Here is a 7,210-nt window from a genome sequence, read left to right on the forward strand (position 1 = left end):
CCAAGTCTCTGTTGGCATATGATGAAGCAGTGATAATGTATGTTGTCATTGATGTCAATAAGTTCTCAAGTAGGTGAATCGGTATGAACCGGTATGAAGATCAGAAGCGGTTATGGTCAACCGGGATGGAGTGGACCGGTGTCGGGGTTCACTAAGTGTGACTACCAGTTGGTAGTCTCAGTTCAGCTCTAGGATTACCGGTTTGGCTTGTATGGTGCAACCGATGATGTTTTGTGACCAGTTAGTAAGGAATAAGGATAAGGATCGAGATACCACATTAGCTGTGTGCACGTGAAGGATTTCTTTGTGGTTCTTGCGCATGAAGATTGAATGCATTGAATGTCTACCTCGGGAATGAGCATTTTTCTTAGCGATGTGTGAAGGGCGCGTGATGGGTTATTGATTTTCAGATGCAGTGAAGATTGGACGATGCATATTGTCTTGAGATCTATTTTAGATCATTTCATTCTATGTAATGTATTTGGACGGTCAGGATTGGACCGCTTGTAAGTGTAAACTTAAAATATTTAGGGTTTAGGGTTTATGTTACCGACCTAGTTGTTGTCTATAAGGTTGATGAGTCTTGTTATTGCAGTGGTTGGCAAAAGTTGTATTTGTGTTCACGTGTTGGAGATTTGATACTTGTCGAACCAGAGTGAGGAATCTGCAGAGTGTGATTGTAGAAGAGAGGAACTGAAAAGGATCTGCCTTAGCAAGTAGTGTTGTTATCAGATCGATGTTTTACCTGTTGTCTTCTAACCATTTCAATAGAAGGTAAATCCCTTGACTGGGTAGCTTTAACATGCTTTGTTGTAAATCCTCTAACCAGGTGGCTCAAGGTTATTGATTTATTTAAATCTTCTAGCGAGGTAACTCCTAACAGGGTTTCAACCTTTAACAGGGTATATAGCCATCCCTTAACCAAGTAATCCCTAACAGGATCGGTTCCTAACAGGACCTTAATTGTAAAGTCTTTAACCGGACTAGGATCCTAATAGAGCGGACTTCAAAAGAGTTCACAAACACCTTGTGGGTATTCATTCCCTCCGTGGTTTTTCCCATTTGGGTTTCCACGTGAAAAATCTATGTGTTATGGGTTGTGAGATTTTCATGTGATGATTGTGTGGTTTTGATTAAGTTAGATACGCATGCATTGTTAAATGGTTGTGGTATTATTGGTACAACTCATGCATGATTATATCAGTGAAGTATTTATCAAGGTTTGAGATCTATTGAATGTTGTCTGAAGTATTTTTGTTTAACCGGTATAGCTATGGTTAAGTTTAGTGGTGAAGACAACTGGTCAACTGTGTTTTGATATGACAAAGTGTTGAAGCAGTTTTTTGTGTGTGTACTGATTCACCCCCCCCCCCCCCCCCTCTTAGTACCGGTTAGGACCTTAGTAGTTCATCATTATTCATCAGTCTCCCCTACACTAACTTCTATAGTTTCTACATACAAATTTCATGCCTATCAATCTTCAACTACAAAACCCATTTGTCTTGTCTTTGTAATCACTTGCATTAATTCCTCCTTATTTATCTTATGCAAATCAACATAAATTTTTTCATCACAAAGTTTAGAAAAATCTGAATATACCTCTATTGTTTCAATTTCTTCTTCATCACCACTTACTACAATTACAACTTCTTTAGGTAGCTCTACAACATGTTCTTTCTCTCTTTCTTCTATAGTTGCATCCTCTTTCATTTCATCCTTAGCAACCTTTGCCATAGTTTATTTGTTTTCTTCTTTACCTTTAGCCACTAATGCGCTTTCCTCTTCTGTATCACCTTCTTTCTTTATTCCTTTATTAGGTCATACTATTGCAACTTCTTTTGCCACTTCCTCTCATTTATCTTGCAATAGATTTAGAGCATAATCTTCTCCTCCTTTTATTATGCTATATGTATTTTTTTTGCCATTATGTACAACTTCCCTATCATGCAACCATGGTTGTCCCAACAAAACATGACATACATCGATAGGTACTATATCATATACATTTTCATCCTTATATCAACGAATATGAAAACCAACATCACATTGCTCACTTACCCATATCTGATGATTTTCTTGCAGCCAAGAAATACTATAAGGGTTAGGATGCTTTCTTTTTTTCAATATCAGCACCATATCTATTTCACCAAATTATTTTTGCTACTATTATCCACATCATCTTGCTTCAATAATTCTTTTCCACCAAACATTCTCTTGGCTTCCAAGATTATTTTTCAAACAATTTGTTGCACATCCACAAATTGGATACACAACTCTCTTTGCAACCTAACAAAACACAATAACAATTTTTTGTAGCTTTATTGCTTCACTCCTCTCCACTCTTCACCCATAGGTCCTAGTGTAGACTCTACATGCTCAAGACCTCTAGCTCTGATACCATTTTATGAAGATCAAACTAAGAGTATTTTGTTAAATTATCTTAGTTTGTAAATTTAGTGTTGTAAATTATAACCTTGTATAATGTACACCACATTTTGTGCCCTTTCCTTAGTGTGTTTCTCTTAGCTCTTATACATGTCTATTTATGGCCTTTGTATTATTTAAATGATGTCATCTATTTGTGTGGTGATCTAAACCTCTATCTAAAGCTAAGTGCACCTCATCCTTGGCTTGTTCACCTTGTTTTGGGTGGACAAGGGTGCTTGGGGTATCCTTGTCCCTCAAAACAGACCAAATTTGAACATGTTGGTGCCCGCTTCATTCCAGTTGATTCTTGATCATAATGCCTCAATATGATCATTAGAGGTCAGCCTAATTTACAAAATACCCTGAGAACCCTAAATAAAAGGGTTCTTTTCATTCATTTCATGTCACAAGCATTCATATTCCGTCCACGATATCATGGATCAAGGTGATATTTCATCCCACCATATTCTTCAAGAATTCTTCAAACCTAGGTATCACAGAGCAACAAATTACAATAATATTCATGGAAGCATGTGTTTATGATCGAGTCATTTATGTCTTACCATGTCATGTCACGTTATGACATCAACACTTGTGATCACATTCAAAGAGCATTGCATCATCAACCTTCAATTACTTCAGCAAGGTTGAGGTATAACACTCAACATATTACTTCAATACTTTCAATACAATTTCGATTCAATTCAAGGGTTAATTCCAAACCCGAGGTTCGACCTAGACAAACCCTTATCCACAACACCATTTTTCTCCTTTGTGTGTGTAGGTGGTAGGATTTGAACACACAATTGCAAATTTGTGAAGAGCAGACAAAGACATGCAAGGCCAACTTTTGCAAAGGAAAAAAGTGGAGGACAAGGTCAATCCAAAAACCTATGTCAGTCATTTTTTTGGCAAAACTTCAAGAAAATGCTCAGGATTGCATCTTAATTCTGAAAAGACAAGTATTACCCACATTCAACATCCCAAGGACAAGGTCACCCCCAACACCATTGTCATACATTTTCAAGTCTAGATTTTAGACATAGGTTCGTCTTTGCTTCCTCTTTCTAGATCTATACTTTATGTTTACATATTTGATTTGAAGTTGTCTTTGCATGCTAATTCTTATCAATTTCACATCATCAACCCTAGATCTTGCAATCAAGTTACATCTTTCCATAGCTCATTTTCAACTCAAACAAAGAGAAAAATATAAGTCAAACAACATTCAACCATTTGGGATTGAATATATTGATTTCAACCCTCTTTAATCTAATGAAAGTTGGAAATAGGCTCATTCCTTGTTTACATAGCTAAACTAGTGAATACCTATTTTCACGCATTAAAACAACTAAACACATCAAATCTAATATAAGAACTAAGAAAATCAAAATTTTATTTCACAATTTATAAAGTCCTCCACACATGCTCTATTCTTAAATCAAATCAAAACACTCTTCCCACTACAATTCTATGTCTCTACATTAGATTCATAACTAAACATACACATACAAAATAAAATAAATCCAAAATTAAAGCTAAATTCTAATGGAATGTTTGTAGTTGATTTGTAAACCTCTATTCTTTTTCCGTACCCTCTTTTCAATATTCCTTATACTGAACATCAACAACCAACTAGCAACTTCATTCCCTATTCTTTTCTAGCGCAACCCCTCTTCTTTTATTCTTCCTATTCATTATCTCTACTTTATGAACCCACTTTGGAGTATTTTTCCTTTGTCTAACCTCACTCTTCCTAGCGCATTTTCCCTCTTTATCTCCCCTGTGCAACAACTTATCTATCTTTGTTTGCTTCAACTTGATTTTCCATGCCTCCCTTCACTTCATTTAAAACCTGCATCGAGTTTTTTTCCTATCTAATTTCCATGTTGTTGTATTCTTTGTCTCTTTCCCTAACTTTCCTATAGCATTCTTTTCTCTTTAACTTTTTTTCCTACTTGCCTTTTGGCATTTCTTATACCCCCTCCAAAACTCAAAATAAATACCTTTGTTTTTTTATTCCTCTATTTTCCATACATTATAATATGCAATTTCTCTTATCTTTTGATTTACTAGCATATGTTTTCTACAGTTTTTATATATTTAAAACTCAAAATTAATTTTTTTGTTTTCCATTCCCTTCATAAGGAGTGAAGGATAGAAGACTTGTGCCTCCCCCTCCCAGGACTTTTCACATTCTTTTCCTCAATGCACTGTAATGATTTTAAAATGTTTTTTTCTTTGTCTATTATGTTACCTTTTGCTCTATTTTATTTAACTATTTGCACTTATCCTTTTATCCACAATTTGCTGGCCTATTAACGATACGAAAGACATTAATTTGCAAACTAATGATTTTTTATTTATATTTTGTGTAGGATTCAATGTCTCTACTCGGATGCTCCTGCGTCATTTCCCCCTTTTCATTTATTTTATTTTATTTATCCTTTTTGGATTTAAGAATCCTTTCAATTTGAAACTAACTTTTTTAATAACTTTATTGTATATGAAATTAAAACAATCAAGTGATAAATATTACACAACCCAATTTATATACATTTGTTGTGGATGATACATTATGTAAATAATTTAGACCACAAAGTAAAAATGCATACCATTTTAAATTGAAATAAATGAGCATCCAAAATAGAAAGACAAGAAATGTACTTAATGTATTTGCTATATCAATACGTTATTATATGTCGAACAATGATATTGAAATTACAACACTTTATGACTAACTAAATATACTAAACATACATAAGACCTATGAATCATGCAAACATGTATATTCTCAAAAATATGATACAATAGCCTCTTATCCTTAGTAAAATAAGTTACAAGAAAAAATGAATATACTATGAAATATTATATAAAAACTCAATAATAACTGAGAAAAAAATAATTTGTCGAAGCCTCTGCCGCCCTGAACACCTTAATTATAGCAAAAAATCTAAATTATGATAAATTATGGCTGGAGGGAGATTCACTTAATATCATTAAGTGTTTAAAGGGGGAATCGGAGCCTTCTTCGTGTATTGAAAATATCATCATGAAAGCTAGGGAGATCATTGCAAGTTTCAAAGAAATTATTATTCAACATGCTTTCAGAGAACAAAAGAGTGTTGCAGATTGTTTAGCTAATACTGGGGTTAACTCTGACTCCCAAATGATTTGGCACGAGGAGGATCTCAATTTAAACATTAAAGAGTTCCTTAGAAAGGACCGTTATATGGGGAGAGAAGGACAATTTAATCATGACAAGTAAAAAGTATCATTTGTGCCTTGCTGGAAAGGCCATCATTACTTTGCATTGCGATAGATCTTCAACAACCATTAATAATCTAACGCACGCTTTGTGGGTTACTCAGTTCAAAAACTTGAGCAACATCGGGAAAGAAGGTTTTAATTTGCACAGAAACAGAGCAAATAGCCCATTTACGAAGATGGGAGGAGACCTAAGGCGGGAAGAACTAGAAAATACATCGACTTGGAAAGCGATGCCAAAAGTTTGGGTGAAATTGGAGAAGGGCTTCCTCACCAGTTTCATGGAGAAGCTCGTGGACTATGACAAAGGTAGCATTAACCTAGCTGTTTCTAAGATTTCTAAAAACTGGTCTAATGGGTCTTTTAAAATTTATGGAGTTAAGTTCAAGCTAGACGCTGGGCTCATATCCACTGTGACTGGAATGCTCCACACTGGGCTTCATTTCTTTCAAGACCTTAAAGTCTCCAACAACGCGGTCAATCTATTCCCGCGGAAAGAGAAAGAGAGGGTTAAAATCGGCAAAGCCACTAAGGGCTACTACGAAGCTGCAAACATCAAGAAGCTGTTGGGCTGGGTCCTGAATGCAATTATGGAATACATCACGGTTGAAGGTCGTTTCTCCAGGGCTCACACCTACCACTTCGTGCTCTTAAACCATTTCAAACACAATAAAAAAGTATCCCTGCCCTACTACCTATTTCGGTCCCTTTCCAGGTCCTTCAATAAACACAGGAACAACCCTTCCAACCTGATTCTCCGTTGCGGGCTTCTGCTGCTCATCTATGAGCATTGCAAAACCCTTGAACTGCTGGAAAATAAGAGGATTTCTGCCTCTCCGGGCAAGAGAAAGATGGAAGAGGGAGAAACCAGCAAGGAGAAGGCGTCCTCCAGCAAAAAAAAGAAAAGTGTTCATGGGCTGGAAATAGAGGAAATGGTTAAGGAAAGCAGTGGAATGGAGACGAACGACTCCAACGGTGAAGACAGCTGGAAAGATGAGGAGCTGGGTAATGAGGAAGAAAGTGGGGATAATGAGTCTGATCATGAAAGCCCTATCCTCAGCGAATGCCCTTGTAAGGACAATAGCCATCTGATGGAAGAAGTGGATCTCAAGGATAACGAGGAAACCGAAGTGAATTTCGAGAAGGAAACGAACAAATATTCTGAGAAGGACCTGACTAAGGACAGGGATAGCGAGGATAAGTAATGTGTCGGTAAAGGGCTTATCCTGGATAACCTCAAGAAACTCTCTAAGGTGAGAATGGATTACGATAGATGGACCTATGAGAGCTTGAAAAACCTGGAAAAAAAGGGAATAAACTCGGATGAGAAGAGGGATGATGAAAACAAAGAGCAGATTAAATGGAAGCAGGAAATGGAGAATAAGGTAAAATCGTTGGAAGAGGGAAAAGAAGCGATGAAAAATCTGATGGGCATTATCCCACGTATCCTCTCTACCGTCACTAAAAACCTGGAGGACATCGCCAAGGTTTTTGATCATACCTGCACTCCAAATCC

The sequence above is a fragment of the Cryptomeria japonica genome, chromosome 1, assembly GCF_030272615.1.
Source record: "Cryptomeria japonica chromosome 1, Sugi_1.0, whole genome shotgun sequence".
Taxonomy (NCBI): Eukaryota; Viridiplantae; Streptophyta; class Pinopsida; order Cupressales; family Cupressaceae; genus Cryptomeria; species Cryptomeria japonica.